Here is a 24,527-nt window from a genome sequence, read left to right on the forward strand (position 1 = left end):
CCCAAACCAGTGCAGGCAAAACCACCAGGGATTATATAACTGGCAACAATCCCACACCCACCGGTTCTTCCCTCTGTTGCACTGAAACCTCCATGACGGTGCAATCTAACAACTCCTTCCTACTGGAGAGCATTATACATACAAATTTGACGCTCGATTATCCTTGTTTCTTTGCTATGGCTGCTTTCATCAGCTGAGGTTTGACAGTCTCTGCCTTCCCAAATGTCTCCTTTCTGGAGGGAGAAATATTGTGTGGACACCACGGTGTAATCCCACAGGTCCTGGGCTCCCTCGGAGGGGTGATGCTCTTTCCAGGGTCTGGCAGAGCTCAGCCTTCACAAGGACGTTGGACTGTGTGTTTCACAGACTCTTCCCTTTAAATCAAGACTCTCTCCCCTGCCTTCCTTCTCCCAGACCTGTTCCTGAGCCAAACTTGAGGATGGGAGAGGCAGCAATGGGGCCCCATGGCCAGTGGGGTTTTATTGGGAAGGCAGTGCCAGGGCTGTGCCCTCCCTGTGCTCTGAGCCAGGCACTTGCTCTCTGCGTAGCTCTGCACTGATTTCCATGGTGGATGAGCATGAAGAGGTGGGAAAGGAGCTTTTAAGGACAGCTGCTGTGGTGGTGATGGGGAGTGGGAGGATTTCCTGCTTTCCTTTACGCAGATTATATGTGGTGGGCAGTGGAGCACCTTCCTGCAGTGCTCAGTGCCTGAGGTGTGTGGGGAGCTCCTGCCTGTTTCCTCCTGGGGCCCATCCTGAGCTGTCACCAATAGTTCTGGCTTTTGTAGGAGAAGCTACCTGGTGGAAGGTTGCAAGGCAAGACACTGAAGTACTTCCCTGCTGAGGGCCAGAGCCTTTCAACACCACGTGGGCCTGGGAAGGGTAGCAGGGGAACACTGTGCTCCCCCTGCCCCAGATGGGCTGTTTTTGCATACACCTCCACCTCTTCTCCTAACAGGAGCAACTGGCTTAGCAGGAAGAGATGGAGACTTTTCCTGGCTGGAACAAAGGAGGGGATCTTGTCGCACCTGCCGAAGTCAGGCAGGGGTGGGACAGGGCCGAGACAGAGCAGAGGCTGGGGGGGTCTGCCTGTGACCCTCCGGTGTTTGTCCCTGCCCTCAGGTGTGCAGGTGTGTCATGGGCAGTGTCCATGTGCCATTTGCAATTAACCCATTTCTCCACTGCAGGGCACTGACAGACTGTGTGAGAGGAGCTAAATCACCAGAGCAGCCCCACTGGTGCACGGAACATTCCCTGATATTCCCTGGTTTATGCCATTCTTTGCTCAATTCTGAAGAGATCCCAGCCTGGAAATTAATTGTATGGTGGAGAGGAGAAACAGTGGCATTACTCATCCGAGGAGTGGAGTCTTTTGTTTGAAAACTGTATCTGAAGAATGGAAACTTCATAGATAAGGGGCTTGTCATTCTTTTCCATGTGCAGGCACTCCTTCACTGCATATTGCTGCTTGTCATCCCACTGATGGCTCCAGTGAAGTCATAAAACAGAGGGTCAAAGCTCAGATGTCTGTGAGATGGGTCTGGCAGTGTCTGTTCACTATTGCCAGCCACACTGCAGGGTGGAATTACAGCCCTAATTCATATACATGGGGTGAGAGGCCAGTGATCTGCATTTAACTCTGCTCCTATTGGGGTCACCTCTGCTCTGCTACATGCTGATAAACTCAGTGGGAGAAAGATTCCTGTAGGGTCTCAGGTGGGGACAGAGCACAGGGGAAGAACCTTTCCAGGAGCCAGGGCTATGAAACATGCCAGGTCATGTCCTTGGCCTCTGCTCACTGCAGGACACACACTGGGGTGTTGGAGTGTGTCCAGGGAAGGGAGCAGAACTGAGAAAGGGTCTGGAGCACCTGAGGGAGATCAGCCTGGAGAAAAGGAGGATCAAGGGGGGACCTTCTGGCTCTCCACAACTTCCTGACAGGAGCGTGCAGTCAGGAGGGAGTCGGGCTCTGCTCCCAGGGAACAAGGGACAAAACAAGAGGAAACGGCTTCAAGCTGTGCCAGGGGAGATTTAGACTGGATATTGTGGAAAATTTCTTCATAGAAACGATTGTCAGGCATTGGAACAGGCTGCCCAGGGAGGTGGTGGAGTTCCCATCCCTGGAGGGATCTACCAGATGTGTCAATGTGGAGCTTGGGAACATGGTGGCCTGGGCAGTGCTGGGGGAACAGCTGGACTTAATGGTCTCAGAGGGCTTTTCCAACCCAAATAATTCTATGATTCTAAGGGAGTGGCAGCAGTGAGGTGGCACTGGGGTGGCAATTCTCCTGCCTGCTGCCAGGGCTGGGCTGTGATGGCCGGGGGGTTCTCGTCTCCCCGTGCAGCACTGCCGGTCCCACAGTTCCCCGCTCTGCGCTGGCCCCGCACTACAGTCATTCCCTTTCCCACAGGTTCGGGGTGTCCCCAGGACAACAAGGGCCAGGAGAGGCTTAGGATCCGGCCCCTGCGGCCCCACACCGGTCGGGCCCGGGCCTGCTCCGTGCCCAGCACTGCCCCGCAGCGCTGCCATCCCACCGGAGCTGCTCCTGCCCCGGGCCTGCCGCAGCTTGAACCAGCCCGAGTTTCTGTGGCCACTTTGAAGCTCCCAGGTCTCATCTCCTCGGGGAATTCACAGAGGCACCCGCTGAGGCTCCTCCTCACACAGCGGGAAACAAGACAGCAGCTCCTTGGGAACACGGCTGCTCTCTTGAAGCATCCATTTGAATGCAGCTCCCAGGGCTATGGAGCCTCCGGAGCCTGGCGTGCCCAGTTCTCTGGCTCTGTCACTGTGGAGGTGTTTTTGTGGAGGGAGCTGCCATTAAGCGGCTCCTGAATAACTGATCAGGCACTTTCCTCATTCTCTATGACTTGCTGAGAGCCCCGTGTGCTGGAGCAGGGGTTCCCAGCCATGGGTGGAACAAGAACCGCTTCAAAGAGGTGTAAGAGGCAGGAACACCCTCCTTGCAGAGGCACCGGTCCAAGCCATGGATCGCCCTCCTCTGCACCAGAGCTGCAGGGAGGGTGCTGGCAGGGAAGGGTGGCTGAGGGGATGGGTTATGGCTTGGCTTCTAGAAAAGCAAAAGGCAAAGGAGTCATGGAATTGGGATCCCTTTGTGTGGTGAAGATAAAAGGGTTGCCAAGGTGGGGAAAACACCTATATTATCCTGATTTGGGAGCAAGGGGGGAAGCTGTGGGAAAGCGATCTTAATTTACATGGGATGTGGGTGGGGACAGAGGAGGCGAGGCAAGCTCCGTATTCCTGCTGCTGTTACAGGGCTGGATGTTTTTGCTGCTGACACCTTTCCTCTTGCTTCCATCCATGCACCTGCTAAGGAGCAGCTACAGTGACTCTGTATGGCTCCCTTGGAATGGATCACGGAGAGATCCAGCAGCCCCACTGGTTCAGGACCCCCGTGCCTGCAACAGAAGGAGATTTGGACTGGTTACAGGCAGATGAGTGAGTTCCCCATGGAGGGCAGGGACACAGGACCAGCTGCCTGGTCTTTCCCTGTCCTGCCAAGAGCTGGCTGAGGACATGGAGATGCGTTTTTCCATGTGCCATGGTATCACCCTGGCCTGTGGCCAGCCCATCATCCACACTCTCCTTCCTCCTGCTGTGAGTCACGGCCTCACCTCGGAGCCGACTTTGGACTCCTCAGCAGGGAACCACACCTTTGGTAATGACAAAAAGCAGCATTTGGAGCCTTTGAACTGTGGCAGCTGTGGCATGGAGAGGATGCCAGCAGGTGGATCAAGTGACTCCGGTGCCATTCCTCAGGAGGGGACTGAAGAGGAACACTCCATGGTCTGAGGGGAAATGCTGCCTTTCTGATTCTCCCTGCTCTGAGGCAATGTTCCCTGGACTGGGCTCCACAGTTGTGCTGCCCTGAGGGTGACAGAAGGACAGTGGTGGCCAAGGGGCTGCCACTGGTGGCCACAAAATTGGATTTCTTACCTGGTGTGCGACAAGCCAATAATGACACACTTGAGAGAGACATTGATTTTTTATTTCAGGATTGTGCAGCCTGGGTGCTTGGTGTGTTCCTCAAATCCAGCACACCCCACCAGACTTTCCTGCTATTATTTATACACAGAAATTCAGAGTTAGTAACTTTACAAGCACAATCCTTTATTAGGATTGGCCAATAATTTCCATACAAGTTGCTTCTCCACATGCTCAGGGGAAGGGTCTTCACCTGGGCAGGGTCTTTTTGACCTGTAGGTGTGATTTTTATTATTATAACAATCATAGTTCAGCTATAGAATATATGGGCTTTGAAAGTTACCAATGTTTACATAAACATACATCAACAAATTAATTTAGGTCCTTAAAGCTTGATAGTTTCAGGGTGTCCTTGACTAAGGGATGCAGCTGCAGCCTGTTCCACTGATTAGAATCATAGAATCACAGACCAGTTGTGGTGGGAAGGGCCCTCTGGAGATCATCCAGTCCAACCCCTCTGCCAAGGCAGGGTCACCTGAAGCAGGCGACAAAGGAATGCATCCAGGTGGGTTTGGAATATGTCCAGGAAGGGAGACTCCACGCCCTCCCTGGGCAGCTGTCCCAGTGCTCTGCCATCCTCATGGAAAGAGGTTCTTCCTCAGGTTGAGGTGGAACTTTTTGTGTTTCAGTTTATTGCTCCTTTTCACCGGGCACCACTGAAAATAGTCTGGCACCATCCTCTTTGGCACAAGATTTGAGATGTTTGTATGGATTGATGAGGTTCTGTCTCGGCCTTCCCTTCTCCAGACTGACCAGGCCCAGTTCCCACAGTCTCTCCTCATCACAGAGATGCTCCACATCCCTCATTATCCTTGTGGCCTCTGCTGGACCCTCTCCAGTAGCTCTTTTTTTTTTACTTGCACTTGTCCAGAACTGGACACAATAAGATAATCTTGACATATCCCACCTTTTCCAACACTACCCGCACCCACCCCTTGTCCCTCGGGACGGCGGGGCCGGGACTCGAACCCGCGTCCCCCGCGGAGCAGGTGGAGCGGGGCGGAGCCAATCGCGAGCGCGCTGCGCGGGGGGAGCCCCGCCCACGGCCCGCACCGCGCGGTCACCATGGCAACAGCGGCGCTTCCCGCGGGGCCCCGCGGCCGCCGGGGCGAAGGGGCCGGACCGGCACCGGGGCGGGACATTCCCTCCTCCCGCCGCCTTCCCGCCGCCTTCCCGCAGCCCCTCGCTCCGGGGGAGCGCGGAGGGACGGCCCCCTGCCCGCCCCGCCCCCCGGCCGTGCCCGGCCGCCGCTCGCCGCCGCCGCGGGGGAAAGGCCGCTGCGCGCCCAACTTCACTTCAAGCAACTTCCCCGGTGCGGCGGAGCCGGCGCCCGGTTTTGCGGAGGGAGCAGCCGGTGGTTTGGCTGGGTAAGTGCTGCTGGTGAGGCCACGGTGAGGGGCGAGGCGGCGGTGGGACAAAGGCGGACAGTGCTCGCTCACTCTTAGGGCCGGCATGGGAACCCCATCCCCGCTTCCCCGGGGGTGCCTCGGCCTCCTCCGCGGCCCCGGGGAAACGGCGAGCGGGTCCCGTGCCGGCGGTGCTGTGGCTGCTCCCGCATGGCCCCTCGCCCTGGTGCCGGACCTGCTCGCTGCTTCTTTCTCACTGCGTCAGAGCCAAGGGCTCATGTCCTCGTGTGTTAGAAAGAGGGGAAAAACCCCCCTCCAAAAATCCCCATTCTGTGGTTCTAATTCAGCGGTGTGAGGTGGGGAGGGGTTGTTAGGTGGGTTTTGGTGGCTGGTGGTGTGCTGGTGGTTCTGAGGATTAGAGCGTAATTTTGTAATCCATGAGGGCTGCAATTATCTGTTCCTCGCTGGATTAGGGATGATAATGTGCTTGGAGGTCTTAAATGGACAAATAAAGATGTTCCCCCCTTCTCCCCCCCTGGTTTACAGCCGGGCGACGGCTCCTTGGGCAGAGCAGGAGGGATTCAGGCATTGCCAAGAATGGTATGTGACTCTTTTATGCCTTGGATTTCAGGAAATATATTATCTGCTCGTTACAATTACTTTGAAGTGCCAGTTTAAAGTCATCACGCTGCTTCTTTTTAATTGAAGATGCACATAGCTTTGCTTGTTGGCATCGCGTGTATGTAGAATCTCAGGATAGTTTGGCTCGGAAAGGATCTTAAAGCTCATCTCATTCCAACCCCCCTGCTAGGGGTATATATTTTTGTTTTGGAAGCACTTGGATGGACAGATTTGTGTTGTTCTCGTGATATGCAGCTCGTTTGTTAATTTTTCCTCCTAACTCCAAATCCGAGCGGTTTGTATGTGCGTGGAGAGATGTGGAGTGCTGCTTCTGGGTGGAAATAGCTGGTCCAAAAGATCACGTGGAGGTCAGTTCCCTGAATTTGCACAGAGTTCTGCGCTCAGATTTGGGAGGGAGCAGCACCGGGATTCTGGACGGGTGAAGCTAATCAGTGAAATCCCAGAATTTCCTGTGTGGTGCTGTTCGGAGTCGGGTGGAAGGCTTTGCCTTCCTGAGCCTGCCTTACAGCATTGTTGCTGTTCTTGCCTTTCTCCTGTCTGGAGGTGGGAGATTAATCCCGTGGATTCAGGTATTGACTTGACTTCTATTTCTGTGGCGTAATCCGGGTGATTCTGATTTGTGTGTGGGCAATGGGATTAGGGGAAATCACACTTGGCAGATGGCAGAGCTCTTCTGTACCATTAGGAGATATCCTAACCTTTGATTATACCTACATGTCTGGTAATAGAACTCAGAGTCTTTGGGGTTTGGTAATAGAATTCCATTCCAGATCCAATATTGCTCACGATGAATTACCGGGATCACATTAAAGGAGCTGCAGCAAACAGAAATTGATGTTTTGTCCAAACTGGTGCTTTTCTCCAGGGTGGTAATTGCAGGCAATTTTCCCGTCTGCTGAGGGGTAAACTCTGTTTCCAGGGTAACTGGGAAGTTGTTCAGCTGCTTCTGAGGTACTTTTTGCCAGAGCTGAAGGTTGATGGCATTTTCTTTTCCTTGTCTCTCCTCCACAAACCAGAAGGATTTGCATCTTTCTAACGACCACATGAAAATGGGAGTTTTCTTTGTTTTCCTGTGACGTTGGCAGGGTGTGGCGGGGAAGCAGACAGTGTGTGGCAGAAATGCTAATAAAGTTGCCTGGCAGCTTAATCCAGGTAAAGACTTTCTCAGAAAAAAAAAAAATCTTGCAAGAATTTACAAACTTTCCCCCGTTTTTTGGGGTATTTTTTTTGGGTTAGGATTTTCTTCACTGTATGCTCTGCCTTTTCCAGTAAAAATTACCGGGGATATTTATTAGCAAGTAAAGCTCTAAAGCCTTTGTCCTTCAGAGTGGTTAAGGAGGTTGGAATCCTATTTAAATAGACCTCATAGCTTGTAATTCCCTTTTGATAGGTGTAGAGTTTGTTGAAAATAGGTGTGTAAACTTCTCCTCTGGTTCAGACAATGCCCTGAGCTAATTCTAAGATCAATGTTCCTTTCCCAGTATATAGAAGACACAGACCCAAGTCACTCTGGAGTGTCACAGTATGGAAAGTCTGTAAAAGGAGGCAAAGTCTAGGACTGTTTCCAACGCAAATACTTTGGTTTGTCATTTTTTGCTGTCTCATTTTATATGTGGCAGTAAAGGACATGCACAGCCTCAGCCCCAGGGTTGTGCTCACGCTGCAGTTCTGGAGCTGCCACTCTTATGGCAGGAGAAAGGGCACAGTACCCATCTGTGCTCCTCCTCACCCAGCTCTGGACTGATGAGATAACCAGGGATTCAGAAAATTTCCATGGCTGATGATGAAGCAGTTTTTCCCTCTGCCATACTGAGGCTTTATGTAGCTGCAGGATATCTTTTTTTTTAAATTCTGTTTTCAGCCATGTGCAGCACCATCACCTTGGGTGTTAACTGAGCCCCTTGTGTGTGCAGACTCCTCTGGCAGTGGCAATAGGCTTCCCCAAGTGCCTGATTTCTACCAAAGGAAAAAAAAAAAACCAGTTGCAACTTGGAAATAGATTTTATTGAAAGCAGGAATTTCAGACTTTGTGTTTCATAAGTTAACCAGCCTTTCCTGCCCTGTGTGCTCAAGGTGACATTCAGACCACATGTGAAAGAAGCAAGTCCTGACCAGCAGGTCCCAGGTGGACAGAGAGCTCAGGCATTCCCACTCCTGCGACTCTGCACAGCTCTGTGATTTCGCTTGGGTGTTGTCCTGGACTCTGCTCCATTCAGCACTTGTGTTTCTCTGGCTATTAGATAATTTTGAAACCAGTCCTGTCACCTGCCCTCTCTTTTGCACGTGTTTGGTTACTGCAGGGTAAAAGAGGAGCTCAGTCTCCGTGGTGTGCAATGTGTGGCTCTTCCCTCCCTGGTCCTTGCCCTGGGGTTACTCTGTGTTTGTTCGTTGCTCATGGAGCTTCCTCCCTTCTGGCAGGTTTTCCAAGTAACATGAGAATCAAATTGATATGATTTGTCTGTCCTTGAGCTTGTAAACAGAGATAAGAATACTTCCCACAGTCTTGAAAATTTTGGTGTAGTGTTGCTTGTGGGGAGTGCTGTGCCCATCAGGGACAGAACTCGGGATCCTGTCGGAGAGGATTTTCTTGAGCATGTCAGTTAGGGACACCTTACAGTTGTGACTTCTCCTGGCTCCTCATGTGTTTAAAAATTATACTGGTTTCTTATCGGGGAGTTTCATAGATCAAGATAGTTCTTTAAGCTATGGTGTGTTTTCTCGAATTGACACTCCAAAGAAGTTGGTAACTTGGCACTGTTTGCTATCCAGGGGAAGTGTCCTTTGGCACATGCATTGGTCATGCTGACTCGTGTGCTGGGTAGTTAGTGAAAAATTTGACTAGTAAAAGGGTGTGTCTAAATGCAGATTGGAGTGTTCTGCATCCATTTATGTGTAATGTCACTGTTCTTTCCTCATTTTCAAGCTGTTTCTTTTAGTGGGACATTTTCTTGCATGAGTTGGAAGTCTTTCACTTCCCTAGCTGGCTAAATGTACATGATGCTGTTGGTCATAGGGAGGTTTGCAGTGCTGCAGCTTTTCTGCTCATTGATTTTATAAATTTATTTCTTCGGGAGGGTGCAGCTTGTTCAATTCTCAAGTAGTAGGCAGCATTTGGGGAGGAAGGAACCATTCCAGTGAATCTTTTATGGAGCCATTCACAGAGCAGGAGATGCTGCTATGTGCCATGGGCTGCTTGGAAAAGTGAGGCTGAAATAAATGCTTAATCCTGCAAGCCCAGGCATGAGGCTTGTGGTGATGCTGTGAGCCCAGTCTGTATCACTGGTTTGTGTTTGGTGCACAGGGCTGACTGGAACCTGGGAATGTTGCAATGTTTTTAGTTTTGTGTGTAGGAATCGCCCAAAGACATTGTAGGGCAAAAGCCATAGACTTTTTGCTTTTGCTTCAGAAATCTCTTTAAATGATGAGTCCCTGGTTGTGGAAGTAGCCTTTGTAGTGTAAACCACTGCGTGGTTGTCTTGAGCTCGCAGCCAAAGAGACCGGAATAATAGCGTTGGGAGAGCTGTGGAATTCTCTCCACAGCAACCAGTCTTGAATCCTAATCATGTTCCTTGGAGGGACCACAGCCTGGTAGGTTTAACAGCTTAACTAGAAGACTTCATGCTTGACAAACTCGAGATGCACCTGCCCTAGGCAGCTGGATGTGCAGACTTTTCCTAAAAATGTCCAGGAATTGGCTGTTGGGTTGCCTGGGTATGTGCTTCCAGTGAGATATGTGATTCCAAGGAGATGCTCTGCTTGCTGGATTAGAAATGAAGTTGGTTCTCTGTTCTCTTGTCCTTCATTGACTCTCAGTGAGATTGAAGGACATACACGAACTTCTGAACTCTCAGGCCATTCTTTTCAAGCTGTGTTCCAGGAATAATTCAAAAATTAACAAGTAACAAATCCAGAGCAAGTCAGTTGCTTTTTGCCTTGAGAGGGCTTCTGTGGGTGAAGAGGACTTTCCATGTCTTGGGTTCTGTTAACTGGCAGGAAAACCAAATTCTTATGAAAACCTGGATATTGAGTGTTGCCAAAACACACTATATTTAGTGTGGTGGCTGTTTTATCTATTTGCAGCTATTGCTTAAAAAATCCCCCAATGCTTCCCTTTTATTCTCATGATTGGTATGACCTGAACATCTGATCACAAAAGGATATTTAAGTCTACTGGGTGATGATTTGCCTCAGGCCTAGGCATAAAGAATTCAGGCTCTTAAAGTATGCGCCCAGAAACAGCTTAATTTTATCTTTAGATTCTTTTCTCAAATGAAGGAGATGTATTTTCTTGGTTCTCGCTGTCTGTGGTTTGTTCTGGGAACATGTAATGCTGGAACTTTGCAAACAAAGAAGCTTTCAAACAGCTTGGGGATATTTTTCAGTGCATCTATATAAATAGGAGATCATTAATACATATTTTTGCCGTTCCTGAATGCCTTACACTTACGTTGAGACAATGGGAATTGAGTTTTCTTTTTGTGCTCTTCATCTCTACAAAACACGCTTGAGGAGAGGAAATGAATGTTTTCTGAGGGTTGTGTGATTGTGGTGATGCAGTTTGAGCAGTCCAGGGCACAGAGGGTTATTATCCAAAACACTGCTTGTTTGTGGTTGAGTCATGTCCAATGAGCACACACTTAAACACTGGGGGTGGGGGATCTGGACTCCTCTAAAGCCACTTACAGAGCTGTTCATTAAAAGTTCTTACCAGAATTAAGTGCCAAAACTTCAGTTTTGGCCTAGAGTAAAGCTGCTGCTTGCCTGAAAGGAGATAGTGTTGGTCTTGCAGCAGTGTGAGAACTGAAAGCTTCTTACTATTGTAGTAATTACGAGTCAGGATGGTCATTAGGCTGGTGTAATGAGCAGAAAAAAATAATTCAGTTGCCGGAGGTTTGGTATCTCCCCAGTTTTCACTTGGAGGGAAGAAGCGTGTGCGCTCCAGCAGCTCTTCCAAAGAGAGGTGCCGCAGCACGGGCAGCTTTGGAGTAAGGCTTGTCTTACTGTACACAATTAGATGAGCTTTATTGTGGGCAGGGAGGAGATCTGAGGCTTGTTTCCAGGTCAAAACACTCCTTTCATTTGGTTGGGGGCTGGGAATCGCCGGGAGCCGAGTGGGCTGCTAACTCCAGCTCCGGGCTTGACCCAGTTCCTGTACGGAGCTCCGGGAAGTGCCTGTGCTCCAAACGCGCAACTCCAGCTCTGCTGCAGGATGCTGAGGAGATGGATGGCAAAGAGAGAAGAAAAAGAAGTTAGCTGCGTTTTGTTGTTTGAATCTGAACTACATGGGTTTAGTGCATTGGGGAGGAGGAGAAGTGAAGATGCTCAAGCTGTGCTTTGTTAGTTTGTCTTTGGTTCTGGTAGTTACGAACCATTTTACCCTTTGTAGTTTCCAGGGGTAGGAAGCTGCCAGTGTTTTAGTGAAGTGCATGAAAATAGGAGGATTTGTGTGTGCTTTTAGTGCTGCAACATTGTTGCCATACACAGCGGCCTCTTCTGTTTATATTTTCATAGTGACTGTTTTTGTAATCACAGTATTGGTTAAATATGTGCTTTCAATGCCTTTCAACAAGTGATGTTAATAAATGTCAAGTTCTAAAACTGGTTATTCCCGCTGTCATAAAATGAGGATGATCGTTATTTTACAGTGTTGGTGAGACTTTGAAAGGCACAAACAGGAGCGGAATTTGAAGTTTGTCTTTATTCTGCTCTTTTAATGAGCTCAGCCTTCAGCCCGTGCTTGGCCTGGCTGTCTCAGTGCAGCCCTAGCACGGGCGGCTCCTCACAGGGAGGGAGTTGTGCCAACATTTAGGAGGGATGTTTATCTGCTGGGAGTATGTTCAACCATACAAGGCTTTCGATGGACAAAGCTGCCTCATCCATAACGAGCCCAGCAAAGCCAGGATGTGTTTTAAACAGAGTTGGAATTTCTGGTCACTGTAACTGTTTGATATTTCATGAGAACACTGGGAATTCTTCATTGACCCAAACGAGCACAACAGGCCTTTCTGCTGAAGCTGAGCAGCACGGCTGGCTTGCTCCCTAACTGGGGGACCTTACAGAAATGTCACTGTTGTTATTGTTGTCAAACAGTGTCTTACTGTATTGGCACTACTGAATGTCAAATATTAGTGTAATCTGCCATCAGAATGTTTTCAGCAACATGATGGTTGCAGAGCTATCTAAATACGATCCTGTTCCTGCTGTAAACATGATGCAGTGTGGGTTTTTTGCATGTTTGAGCCTGCAGTAACAGTTATGTCCAAGAGAAGCTGTGGCTGCCCCATCCCTGGAGCTGTTCAAGGCCAGGTTGGACAGGGCTTGGAGCAACCTGGTTTGTGGAAGGTGTCCCTGCCCATGGCAGGGGGTGGAATGAGTTGAGCTTTAAGGTCCCTTCCAACCCTTCTGTGATTCTATAATAGATATCTTCATTTAGCCAAATAGTATTAAATATTTCTAAAACATTTGGATCTATGTATCACATTTCTTACAAGTCATCATAATGTTCAGTTAATGTTCTTCACAAAATTAATATTTTAAAAAATAATTAAATCACTGCAGCCTCTGTGGCTGCTGCCTGCGAAGGAGAGATTAAATGAATCACTCTGATTACAGCAGAGTCTCCAGTACAACTTTAGGTCTTTGTGTCTCTCCTAAGTACAGTTTTAGTCCTGTTCCTGTGTGGATGTGCAGGCTGCTGGAGAGGTGTCTGACCTGCTCTCACTTGACAGGACAATGATGTTTCCTTGACTCCTTCCTCAACTGGATGAATCACAGCACCCATCGGAAACCTCATCAATAGTTACAGGTCAGCATTTCAAGAAGGTCAGGGAGGCTGCTTTCTGCCTCGTGAGCATTATGCTAATTCAGTCGTTAAACATATTGGAATTGTGCTTCCTTTTGCTTCTGCAGTGCTTGCAGATTCCATGGGATCCTTTTCCCTGCGCTCTCGCTCTCGGGGCACAGAGGGTTAGTTTTGGACAGGGAGAGGTTTTCTTGTAGCCTGTGTTGTCACATGCAGGAAATGTCTGTAGATCTGAGTCTGAATCTGTTCTTCATGTGAAATATTTGCTTAAATAGTGTCACTCTCATGTTGGTGCTTATGCATAAGGAGGAAATCTAAGGAGATGATGGAGAGGCTGAAGCCTTAGGATGAAATACATATTTTCCTATCCCAAAGGCACTTTATTGAAGCACATTTGTAACTTAGGCCCCAGTGACACCTCTGACAAACAACACTGAGCCTTTTCTCTCTTATTTGCTCTTAAATACTGGAATGTGTTTTAGTATTGCTTCCACATCAGCACGTGCAGACTCTTCAGAGATTATTTGTGCTGCGTGTGTGTGATACATGTGTAAAGAAATGATCACACAGAGTGTTGTCTTTGTTGATATGGGACTGTTGCACACCATGTAGAATGCAGTTAATCTGGAATCCAGGTTTTTTGTACTGTAGATTTATGGCTGGCTAAGATGGTGTTTTCACAAGCTTGGCTCTGTAGGGAGCAGGTTAGTATATTTTTCAGATTGTCCCCAAAATTCTTGTTTCAGTTCCATTGAATTTATTTTATTTTTGATTTAACAGCTTTTCCCACTCTAAAAATGCTGAAAACAGTAACTTTAAGGTTAAAGCTTTTGCCATCTTTGTTCACCTTGACTCTGGAAATGGTTGTGCTCTTGTGTCTGTCATGTCCTGTCTAATAACCCTGGAAAGCTGGATTTGAACTGAGCTCCCAGAGCCCGAGGTTGTAGCTGCTCACAGAGAGGGTCAGCACCACAACTTGTCTGCAAACAGTGCCCGTGGCTGATCCAATGGCTCTGCTCCTGCTCACATCTGGACAGAAGGCTGGAGTGAAAAACTTGTTAAGGCATGAGTGTATATTTTAAGATATATAATTAACAGAAGGTTGTTTGTAACTGTTTAACCAATATTGGCTCTAAACCAATGTGCAAGACAGTGTTTGTAGTAGGTTGGAGTGGCTTTTATTAGACTTCAGAATCTGTGGCGTTTATCACTTTGCTGCAGAGCCACACGCTGCCTGAGCACTGGGCAGGTTTGGTCAGGCAGAGCTCTTCCATCCTGTCTGTCTGCTTTTTGTTCATCCTGAGTTTTGAACACTTTGGCTCTTGAACCTGATGACTTTGGGGAGGAGAACTCATCAGGCTGACCGGGGCAGTTCCTGGGCAGAGTTTGTGTCTGGTAGTTCACATGGACCTTTTGTCCGTGGTTTGCTGGTTGATTCATATGTGGTGAAACAAAACGAAAAAATTGCCCAATCTTTTTCACTGAGCGGGTGTCTCCTGTTGGCTCATCAAGTTCAAAGCTACAGATTACTGGAAAATGAAAAGACATTAGATTTTGTGCCTAAGTCACTTCTGAAGCATCCTGTACCAGCTGCTGTGTTTTGAAAGATGTTTGGACGTGTGGATCTTTTATTTCCCAACTTTGGCATTTCACATTCAGTTGCTTGGATTGGCATGGCTCCTGTTCTGTAACTGATTTGGCTTAGGTTGGATTCCCCCTGCAGAAATTCTGGATGCAGTGCCAGTTATCTGTTTTTATGACAGCTTTATGCCACCCTTTGAACTTGCAGATCTGTAAGAAAAAGGTCAGCGAGGGAGTTGGCTCAGCAGATTGCTCAGTAGCTGCAGGACTTGCTGTGCCTCTTGAGGCTGGTGAACGTCTCATGCCTTCCAGAGTGTTAACAGTGATCGTGGTGGGATCAGTTGGTCGTGCTTCAGTGTGTGGCTTTGTGGGGACAGGCATGAGGTGGGGAGCTGGGAGAACTCGGTATAGCCTGGTTTTCTTTTGAGTCAGATTTAAGTCAGAGGATCCTTCTTTGTAATAAATTTGGAAAGGTGTTTCTAAATTCACTGTGAGATCATTCTCAGGTTACTAAATCCCTTCCTGGGATATACCCAGAGAAACTGGGATCAGGTGCCAGGGCTGCTGTAATTGTGGTGTGAGTGTGGCTGGGTGGGGGCAATTTGAGGGAAGGTTCTTGGTCTGGCTGCTCATGGGCAAGTGAGTGCTCGTGCTGAGGCGCTCAGGTCTGGATGAACTGGTGAGGACAAACCTGTGATCTTTCATTCCTCCTCGTTTTTGTGAGCTGCAAAATACGCCTGGGTCAGCTGTTCATTATTATCCTGCCTCAAAATGTTGGTGGTCTCTACATTGGACCGTGAGTTTCAAGTGCTTTTATGTTACTCTTCTGTCTTCATTTTGATGTGTTAAAGTGCCTCTCTGGTCTCCGTGCTTAAAACTTCCCAGAAAGTAAAAAAGTCCCTGGGGTTCACTTGTGGTTAAAAATGCTCTTCTGTGCCAAAGCTGTGAGTGTGGTTTGAGCAGCCCCTGGGGTTCCCTGGGCCTCCCTGTCCCTGTGCTGGATGTGGGGATGTTCCACATGAGTGTTTGTGCACATCCAGGTGCTCCCAGGTTCCCGGTGCCACCATTTGGATTTTGGAGCTGGTTTTTCCTGCTTCAGCTATTTCTTTTTCTTTCACCCCCCTCAATAAATACGTTAATGTTTTTAGTGCCTGAACTGTTGTCTTTCAATTAATAGACATTTTTTCCCTTTCTGTGCTTTCTCAAGCGTGTAGGGAGGTGGAGGGGATTGTTTAGTGCTCATAAAGCTTCTAGATAGTGTACGTGTTATCAATAATTCATTCCAGGCCTTGATTTTGCTGAATAATGTTGTGTTTCTGAAGAACAAGGTAGTGTACAATGCTTGTGCAGGCTTGTTGCTGTCAGAGTTCCTGGCTTAAACATCCTTTTGTTCAGAAACGGGGAGAAATGCAGCGTCACTGCTCTGACTCCTCAGAGTCACATGCGACCCTCTGAGCCCTGTTCAGTTCGTGGGGCTTTGGGGGAAGAGGAGGCTCCTTTGTGGGTTGCTGATAACAATGACCTGCTCACAGGTAACCAGAGGAACACGTGTACAAGCTGGCAATACCCAGCCAGTGGTTCTGAGCTGGGCATTTGCATTAAAGTGGGGAAAAAACCCTATTTCCTGCATATGTGAAAAGCCAGATGTCCCCACTGAAGGAAAAAGAGGAGCCTTATCATCAAGGCAGCGGCAGCAGCTCCTCTGGCACAACGTCAGACGTTGTTGACAGAGCAGGTTTTTTCTGGGTGTGCAGCTCAGGGCAGTTTATTGATGCCTGGCAGGAGGCAGCACCGTATCCTACTCGAGTTAATGCTGGGTTCAGTACACAAGGAAGAGATCAAAGGGCTGTTGGAACATTGGGAACAACCTGAGAGGCAAAAAGATTCATGTCTCAGTGTGTCAGTGTGTTGTAGAACAGAGGGTGACATAAGGGGTTTTGGCCGAGGGAATGATAAATGCCACCAAGTATTTGGCTTTTATAACAATATTTTATTTGACTCAGAATAGATCCACTCATCTCTCCTTAGTCCAATGCTTTTTTCACTATTTATGAAACGGGAATGGAAATTGTAAATCTGAGGGTCATGTCCCTTTGATCTGAATGATTTTAATGGCTCCATCAGTATCCTGAAAGGCATAACCGGAGTAAAATTAATCCAGTTTAATACTGTTAATAATTTTCTTGTTCAAAGTTGGATCATTTTTTCTTGATTCAGCTTGAATTGCTGCTGTAGTGCTGGGGAATGAGGTGCTGCCTGGGAGACGGAGTTGTGTTGTTTATTAGTGCCAGCTCTGCCAGTCTCTTGTCACAGTGCTTGTCTCTTGCAGCAGTACCAGGGAGATATCCTTATCTCCAGCTGGGTACTGCCGTGCTGCGGCTTTGCTGGCTTGATCTTCAGGGCAGAGGTTGCTACGATTCAGAGGAGCAGGCTTTGAAATTGTTCATTTTTTCGCGGAACAGAATAATCTGTTCCTGGGAACCACCTGGTCCAACCCCCTGTTTATCAGTGTCTTTCTCCCATGAAGCTGCAGTTTGTTTCTAGAGCACTGCCTGGTACAAGTATTTTGGGCTCAAGTGTAGTTGCTTGTTGACTGAGCTCGACTACGTGCTTAGGCTCTGACTAATCAAATATCTGAAAGGTGGAATGATGGACTGAATGGAGAAATTGCTGCGACACAGTATTGGCTGTCTGTTTTGACAGAAAATGTGTCATTAGCAGCCAAATCGAAAGCTGTTGAACACTGAGCTTTTTGCACATGATTTTTTAAGATCGCAAGTGGAAAATCAGTCATCAGAGAAGACATCAGATGGCAGAGCTGTGAAAGCTGAAGCAGTACATAAATATTCGTATCGAGAACGTGCAGTGACAGTTTTCCCCAGATCGCCCAGAGAGGTTGTGGAGTCTCCCTCACTGGAGTTATTCCAGAACCGTGCCATGTGCTCTGGGATGACCCTGCTTGAGCAGGAAGATGGGACCAGTTGACCTTCTGTGGTCCCTTCCAGCCTGAGCCAGTCTGTGATCCTGTGATTTCTTTTTGTCCAGGTGAAAGCTTAGGAGCAGCATAATCTATTGCAGCATCTCTGCTCTGAGTGTTTTATCAGTAGCTGCCACGTGTTCTTTGTGAATGAGTCTTTGCTGGCGACTGTGCAGCTTCCGAAGGTGTCCGTCAGGACAAGTACAGGTATAAAAATAATGCACTGTAAACCTGCTTTCTTGTTCTTGCAGAAGCAAAGGAATGTTAATTCTTAGCCCTCGAATACACGTGTTAGTCACCATAGCTATATATACACATATATAATTTTTAATGTCACGATTTTGGTCTTCTATCCCATCGCTCTGTTTCCTTTGTCCTTCAGTTTTATGGGTTCAGATTTTCTCCAGATGGTTAAACTGTTGAAGTGATCTCTCAGTGTGTTCAAGGTTGTGCTCCAAGGTCAGTAGCCTCAAGTTTTCTGAAAGTCTGGATGAACGCACTTTTTTTTCTCTCCATATGGCAATACCTTAATTAATTTTTCAGCACTCAGATGAATGTATAAAGGCTCAGCATTTATAAATTCGTCCTGGTGCCCCCATGGCAATCACAGAACAGCTCAAGCTGCTTGTACTTTCTGAAGGTGGTTTACTGTGCCAGGCCACAAATGCATTTTCCAGCGCTGGAAATCCTGTTAGAATTTGAGGAGGCAGATCAGAGGATTAGAGGCTTTGTCCTTCTGACACAAAAGCACCTGCTGTGCATGAAGGCAAGCAGGAAATGTCTTCTCACCTCATTCTATTTCTATGTTACAGTGACCTTAGGAGGCTGGGTTTGTGTGAAAAGATCCGTCCCCCGCATTCCTGCCTGGGGGCACAGGGCCATGGGTCAGCTTTATTTCTGAAGGCTTCAAAGTGCTGTGGAGGCACTTGCCTATTTTTGTAACAAGTAGGTGGATTTTTTCAATAAACCAAAGCCCACGGATCTGCTTCACTCGATCCTTTGACTTGAATTCCTCAGCAGGTCAGCCGAGCCCCATCTCCCACGGGAGTGCTGCACCTCCTGCGCTTCACATGAGCTTTGGTGTCCCCACACTGGCTGCCAGCCCTGTACTGCTGGGCTATTTTAACTGCACCTTTGCTCATCAAGGAGTTCCAATGTCAGTGTCCAAGTAGCTTCCATCACTGTTCCGGGAGAAAACGGTCCCAATTGTATCATTGCTGCTTTTAAAGCATTTGCAGCAGCTGGTGGCTCTAAAAGCAGCGAGTAAAACAAAATCTCGTGGTGATATCCACGTCCTGTCAGCTCTGAGATCAGACAGTTGTCCTTCATCTTCCCTTGCTGCCAAGAGGACAAGAAATATGCACAGTTACAGTAAATATTTCCAGGTGTGGGTGGTCTCTAAGCTTCTTCTACTGCTGAAACATGGTACCGAGCGTGGTATTGTGTAGGGGAGTATCAAATGGAAGAATGCCAAAATTGTTTTTCAATCCCATATTTCTGTCTGTGCTGCAGCTGGCTCATCCATCTCCTTACACTCCTTCAGCTGTGTCCATGGTGTGCCTGCCAAATGAGAGCATTCCCACTCAAAGCTGGAGCCTCTGGAGAAACACAGCCCTGCCTCAGTTCTGGGGGCTTTGGAAGGCACTGCCTGCTTGGGGTCAGAAGGATCAGTGGCTGCTTGATGTATTTCTGAAACAATAATGAGCCAAGTTGGACCTTTTTAAAGCAAGGTCATGGAGATCATACACTCAAAGGACATATAAATAAATTAGCTTTTGATTAATTCCATCGTATTCATCATGTATAGCATAAGATACGAAAAAGACACAGACAGGGATTTAACCCATTCCTTCAGAATCTGTGCAGAAAATCTTAACTCTAACCGAAATTTATTTTAAATACAGTTAAAAGTGAAGTTAAGCTTCCTTCAACAAGACCACCATGTTACAATTAACCAGAGGAATGATGATTCTGTAAAGGTTTGAGGAGAAATTTACGACGTGCAAATTCAAGTACCCACCCTCTGCTGGGTCCGGGATGTGACCCCATTGACCTTTGGGAGCTGCAGATAGAAAAAGTCCTCCCTGAAACAACCAAATATCTTCCTGGAATAGCCTTAATTTGACTTCTTTTTCTTTTTTCAGTTCCATAGTCAGTTTTTCTTGCTTGTAGCCAAACCTGATCTTTAATGTTTCATCTGGCACGCAGTGCAGTTTTTTCTGGAATGTCTTTTTTTCCTGCTAAACTGCATGGGGAGGTTATTTGCAGGTCTTGTTTTGTGGTTTAAAAGCATTTGCAAGGAGGGAACCTAAAAGAACATTAGCAGGAGTTGAAACTGACCACAAAAGCAAAGATTTGATGAGAGAAGCAAACAGAACAGCGCTTTGAGGCCTGCTGGGAATACCCACCTGCTGCCCAAACAGACTTTTAGCCTCTCTTCAGCCTTATCCCATAATTCATGTTGTTCTTCAGAATGTCATCCTCAGCTGGCAGAAATCAGGATTTTGCTTTTATTCCCTATTTCAACTGCCAAAAGAATTGGACTTTCTGAAAATACCCACCCACTAATGAGCTGGGTGGAATCCCTCATGTGGAATGCTGGAAGTAAAAGGTGATTCACACAGGAGGGTGAGGATATGCAGCTTCTGGTACCAAAAAAATGGTGATTCATCAACATTTAATGTAATTTTCCTTTGGTTGGGTTTTTTTTCTACCTGAGATTCAAGAAACTTTCAAAACAAAGTAGGCCTTCTGTGAAACTGGGAAAGGAGAAGAGTTACCTGTGAAACTGTCAATGAGAGGGTTGGGGAGAAGGAAATTGTGGGAGATTGGGGTGTAATGAGGCAGTTGTGCAGTCAGAGGAAATGCCGAGCGTGCTCTGGCAGTCCCTGTGCTCTTGAGGGATCTCCTGAGTAGAACATGATGGACAAAGAGGAACATCCCCAACCAAGAGCTGGCTTGGATGAAGTTGATCTTCAGAATCAGAAAAGGAGTTGGCCTGAATTGTTTGTAGAACAGTGGTCATTGCTCCCAAAACCCAGTGCAAAACTTTTGGAGCTGAATACCCAAAAAATGGGTAGTTGGTAATAAATCTATGGTTGCAAACTGGACCTGTCTAAAGGATGATATTCTGAAACTGTTTTCTAGAAATAACTGGAGCAATCTGCCCCTTTTGTACATTAATCCTGTTGGGTTACATTTTGTGTGTGACACACAGACATTGTTATGAAAATAGCAAGGACTGGCAGCTGTGGAAGCCGATTATTACATGTAATTTTTTCCCCAAATCATTCTCTCCAGACACATCTCTGTCTCATAAATTCAAGGAAATTTGGAGGATGACTCCCTGTGCCCCACAGCCATCACGGTGCATTCTGCCCTGGTTACACACAGGAGCATTTTGCTGTTGAATCCTATTCTACCATAAATTAATCACAGACTCACAGAGTGGTTTGTGTTGGGAGGGACCTTAAAGCTCCTCCAGTGCCACCCTTGCCATGGGCAGGGACACCTTCCACTAGCCCAGGGTGCTCCAAGCCCTGTCCAACCTGGCCTTGGACACTTCCAGGGATGGGGCAGCCACAGCTTCTCTGGGCACCCTGTGCCAGGGCCTGCCCACCCTCACAGTGTTTTCCTGAATCCCTGTCTCAGCTGATTGTCCTGCTACATCAGGAATGTGATCTTAAATTCATGTTGACCATTACATGGACACGCCAGTGTATTTAACATTGAATTTTCGCTTTAATAAATAAATGTTAAGGCCTCTGTGGGGCCAGTTTGAATTACTGAAGCTGCTGCTCTGTAACTTGTTACCATTTTAACTGCCCAGTCTTTGCAGCATGGAGAGCAAAATACAAGGTGTAAAGTTTTCACTGTGGTACCGAGATGGCAGCACTTAATGGAAAGGGTGGTTGAAAATATTGCAGTTCTTTAGTCTTTATTGCAGCTGCATGGTGGTGAAGTTCTGGCAGGTGATGATTGTTATGCAATTGTGCTGGCAGGAGCAATTAGAGATTTACAAGTGCTTGTAAATGCTGCTATTTATAGGATGGACACTTTATTTAACGAAATGCTAATCTTTTCTGCAGTGGAAGGAAATGTCAGAGTGGAGTCTTTCATCCTTGGGGTGGGACTGGACTGCAGTGTCCAAAAGAACAGCACTTAGGTTTTTTTGTAAAAGACCTAGAGGTTTCCAAGAGACTTGGACATGGGAAATGGAGGAAAGATATTCTGAACTTTGCAATACTTTGGAATTTTAATATTAATGATCTGTGGAGCTTCGCTGATCTATCTGGCTTGTGAGATTTGGAATATGTAGTTTTAATTCTCAACCTTCTAGTTATGGAAAAGCAGAACTGAGTTTCTCACTGTGAATCTGGGAAAAGATAATTTAAATGCATTTTATTAGCTGTTTTTACTTTGTGAATAAACTTGTCCTGGGAAATTAAAAATCAGAGCCATTATGGAAGTATTTTTGTTAATCTTTCCCCTTTAAGAGACCCTGAATGTCCTTTTAAGTACAACTGATGGATCCCATTTCAGTGAATGATAATGTGAATCAGGCTTAAACCCAAAAATAGAAAAAGCCTGCTTTTTACTGAATTAGTTTAATGATCTACTTGGTTATGAAAGTTTCAGAATAGGTGGGGTGGTTTTTTTTCTTCTTTGTGTTATTTTGGTTGTGCTGTAGTAAGTCGCGTTCTTGTCAGCACTCACACTCGTACGTGCACAGTAAGTGATAGGATCTGCTCTGTTAATTCTTATTTAATCCAATCACAGCACCTCTCCAAGTGCAGGAAGCAGCAGAAGGAGGATTTCTTGGGAGAACAGACAGGGGTTGCTGCAGACTGACCCCAGTGTTCGGTCAGTGAGGACAGGAAGGAGAAAGGAGAGAAGTGTTTGTAAAGATTGGATCATTTAAGACAGGGGGGCAACCTTTTGTAGGAGGGATGAAATAAATCTTGGTTTATGGTCATCTGCTCCCAGTAGCTCCTGTGGCTGCTTGTGCCAGGGAAAAGCTGCAGGCCAGGGGAATGTATAGAATCATGGAATCCCAGACTGGTTTGGGTTGGAAGAATCCTTAGAGATCATCCAGTCCCAAACCTCCCAACCACAGTCATGGATAAAGCCATGTTTTCAGGAGCTGCTGATACATGTAGTTATACAAACTTCTTCCTGTATTTGCACAATAAGGGAGTAATTTTTTTATACTGGAAGCAGATTTGCAGATAAAGTTGTATATAAAAAAGAAAAACTTTGTGTTTCTTTGGTGATTTTCTATGGAGTATTTTTAGTGGGTATTCGCTGCTGGAGCCAGGCTTTCTGCTTGATTTCCATGTCATAAACATGGTTTTGGTTTTTGTTTGTTCGGGTTTTTTAATAGCAGAGAGATTTTCTTTGTGGAATTTTTATGCTTTCCACCCTTAGAGAAGACAGATGGACTTGTTTATCTGCTGCGAGGTTCAGGGCCAGATTATAGATGATTTTGCTTTGTGTCATTTGGAACATTCTTGTTTCTGAGCGGGGAAGTTGGCAATAGTCACGTGATTCACGGTGGAAAAATTATCTGCAGGCTGTTGCTGTTGCCTTAATAGGCTTAAAGGAATTAGCAGTGATGTAAATAATAGTTGTCTGTGTGGTGGGTGGGCAAGTGCCAAAGCGAGGGTGTGTTTGGGGTGAAGCCCTTCCCGAATGATTTTCTGCAAAAATAACCCTGCAAAGTGAATAATCCATTTTGATTTCTTATGAGCGATGTTAACAATCTTTGTAATGATGGATCTTTTAATTAAAAATGCAAGCAACACCTGAGGGCATTAAGATTTGAAGGGGCCTGGAGCGGTGTTCGTGTGTGCATCTCTGTGACACCCTGTGGTGGCTCAGCTTGGCCCAGGAAAAATCCCAGTTGCAGGTGTTTGGAAGCTGAGGAAGAAGAGCAGCAGGGAAGAGCCAGGTCTTCGTGTGCCAGCCTTTCTGATAAAAGCAGGAGGATGTCAAGAGACACTTCAGTACCATTTATAATTTCATTTGTGTGCAGAATGCATCCGCCACAGCTGAGGGGAGCATGGGCACTGCTTGGGGGGCGTGGAGAGAAACAGTGCCCACAGCTGGGGACAAGGTGCCCACAGCTGGGGACAAAGTGGTTTGAGGGCTCTGTCACACGGGATGGGGGTGCAGGGGCAGCACGGGCAGCTCGGCTGACTGTCCCTGGGCAGAGGAGGTCAGGGAGGGAATAACACGATGTAGCTGATGGTGGGGGATTTACAACTGTAGCAGTACGATTACAGTAGTATTACTAAATATTAATAGCATCTGAAATCCTCCTGCAGTTTAATTTACAGTTGATCTTTATAAATTGCCCAGAATTTTGTATGTTGCCAACTGGACTAGAGATATTTTATTAAGAAAGAAACACGTTTATCTAAACCGAGATATGTGTTTCAAAACTGAGACACAGTGTCTAGTGTATGTTACACTTGGCATTGATAACATGATTCCTCTTTATCAAGTGTATTTGTATCAAGGAGCTTTATCACTTTGAAAGTTGGGTGATTATTTTTTCCCCTAAATATTTTGTTCTTTTTCAAATACTTGTCTGTTTGGGGCCACGTATTTATTGTAGGGTATTTGAATTTAAAACATGAAAACTGACTTGGGTAGATTATGTAGGGGAAAATGGGGTCCTGTAAAGCTGGAGTGTAATGAAACTAAGGAAGGGGTAAGTTTTGTCTTAGGAATGTTGGCTGGAGAAGTGAGTTGTACTCTGTTACCAAGGATTAGGTCCTGCATTGTAAATTCACTGCCCCGCGTTCCATTGAGGATCAAGTTTTAGTCCATTTAAGAAGCGCTGTGCCCCCTTCTTCTTTTCCAGAGAAACAGGGACTACGGAATGGTAGGAGAGAGTCGATTCTCAGCTACTGCAAGACAGATGCTGTTTTCACAGCTGAATTTTTCCCTTTGCAATGTTGTCTGTGAGCATCAGCCTCATTCCAGCAAGTTTCCTTTTAGAGCGCCTCCCAAACCTTTGCATCCTTGGAATGTGAGAGCACTTTAATCGGATTTTGATGGCATTTCTTAGAACAAGGAGTGGGAAGGGAGGAAGATTTCATGGAGATCTCTGAGATGGTGGAAGGGGCAGATCGATGTGGATAAGCTGATTGGGTTAGTGGCTATTTCAGAG

General features: G+C 46.9%; 1 protein-coding gene across 4 annotated transcripts in view; it reads left to right on the forward strand.

The window, feature by feature from the left end:
- Positions 1-5,280: 5,280 nt before the first annotated feature.
- The window catches only part of KIAA1671, a 65,661-nt gene continuing 46,414 nt past the window's right edge, over positions 5,281-24,527 (forward strand). For 3 of the 4 annotated variants that reach the window (XR_014226939.1, XM_082293615.1, XM_082293613.1), the window contains exons 1-2: positions 5,281-5,369; positions 5,895-5,948. The gene's annotated coding sequence lies outside the window, so the exon portion shown is untranslated. The remainder of the gene's footprint in view (positions 5,370-5,894; positions 5,949-24,527) is intronic. The other variant, XM_082293614.1, reaches the window with a different exon arrangement.

This window comes from Coloeus monedula (assembly GCF_965178545.1).
Source record: "Coloeus monedula genome assembly, chromosome: 18".
NCBI classification, from domain to species: domain Eukaryota; kingdom Metazoa; phylum Chordata; class Aves; order Passeriformes; family Corvidae; genus Coloeus; species Coloeus monedula.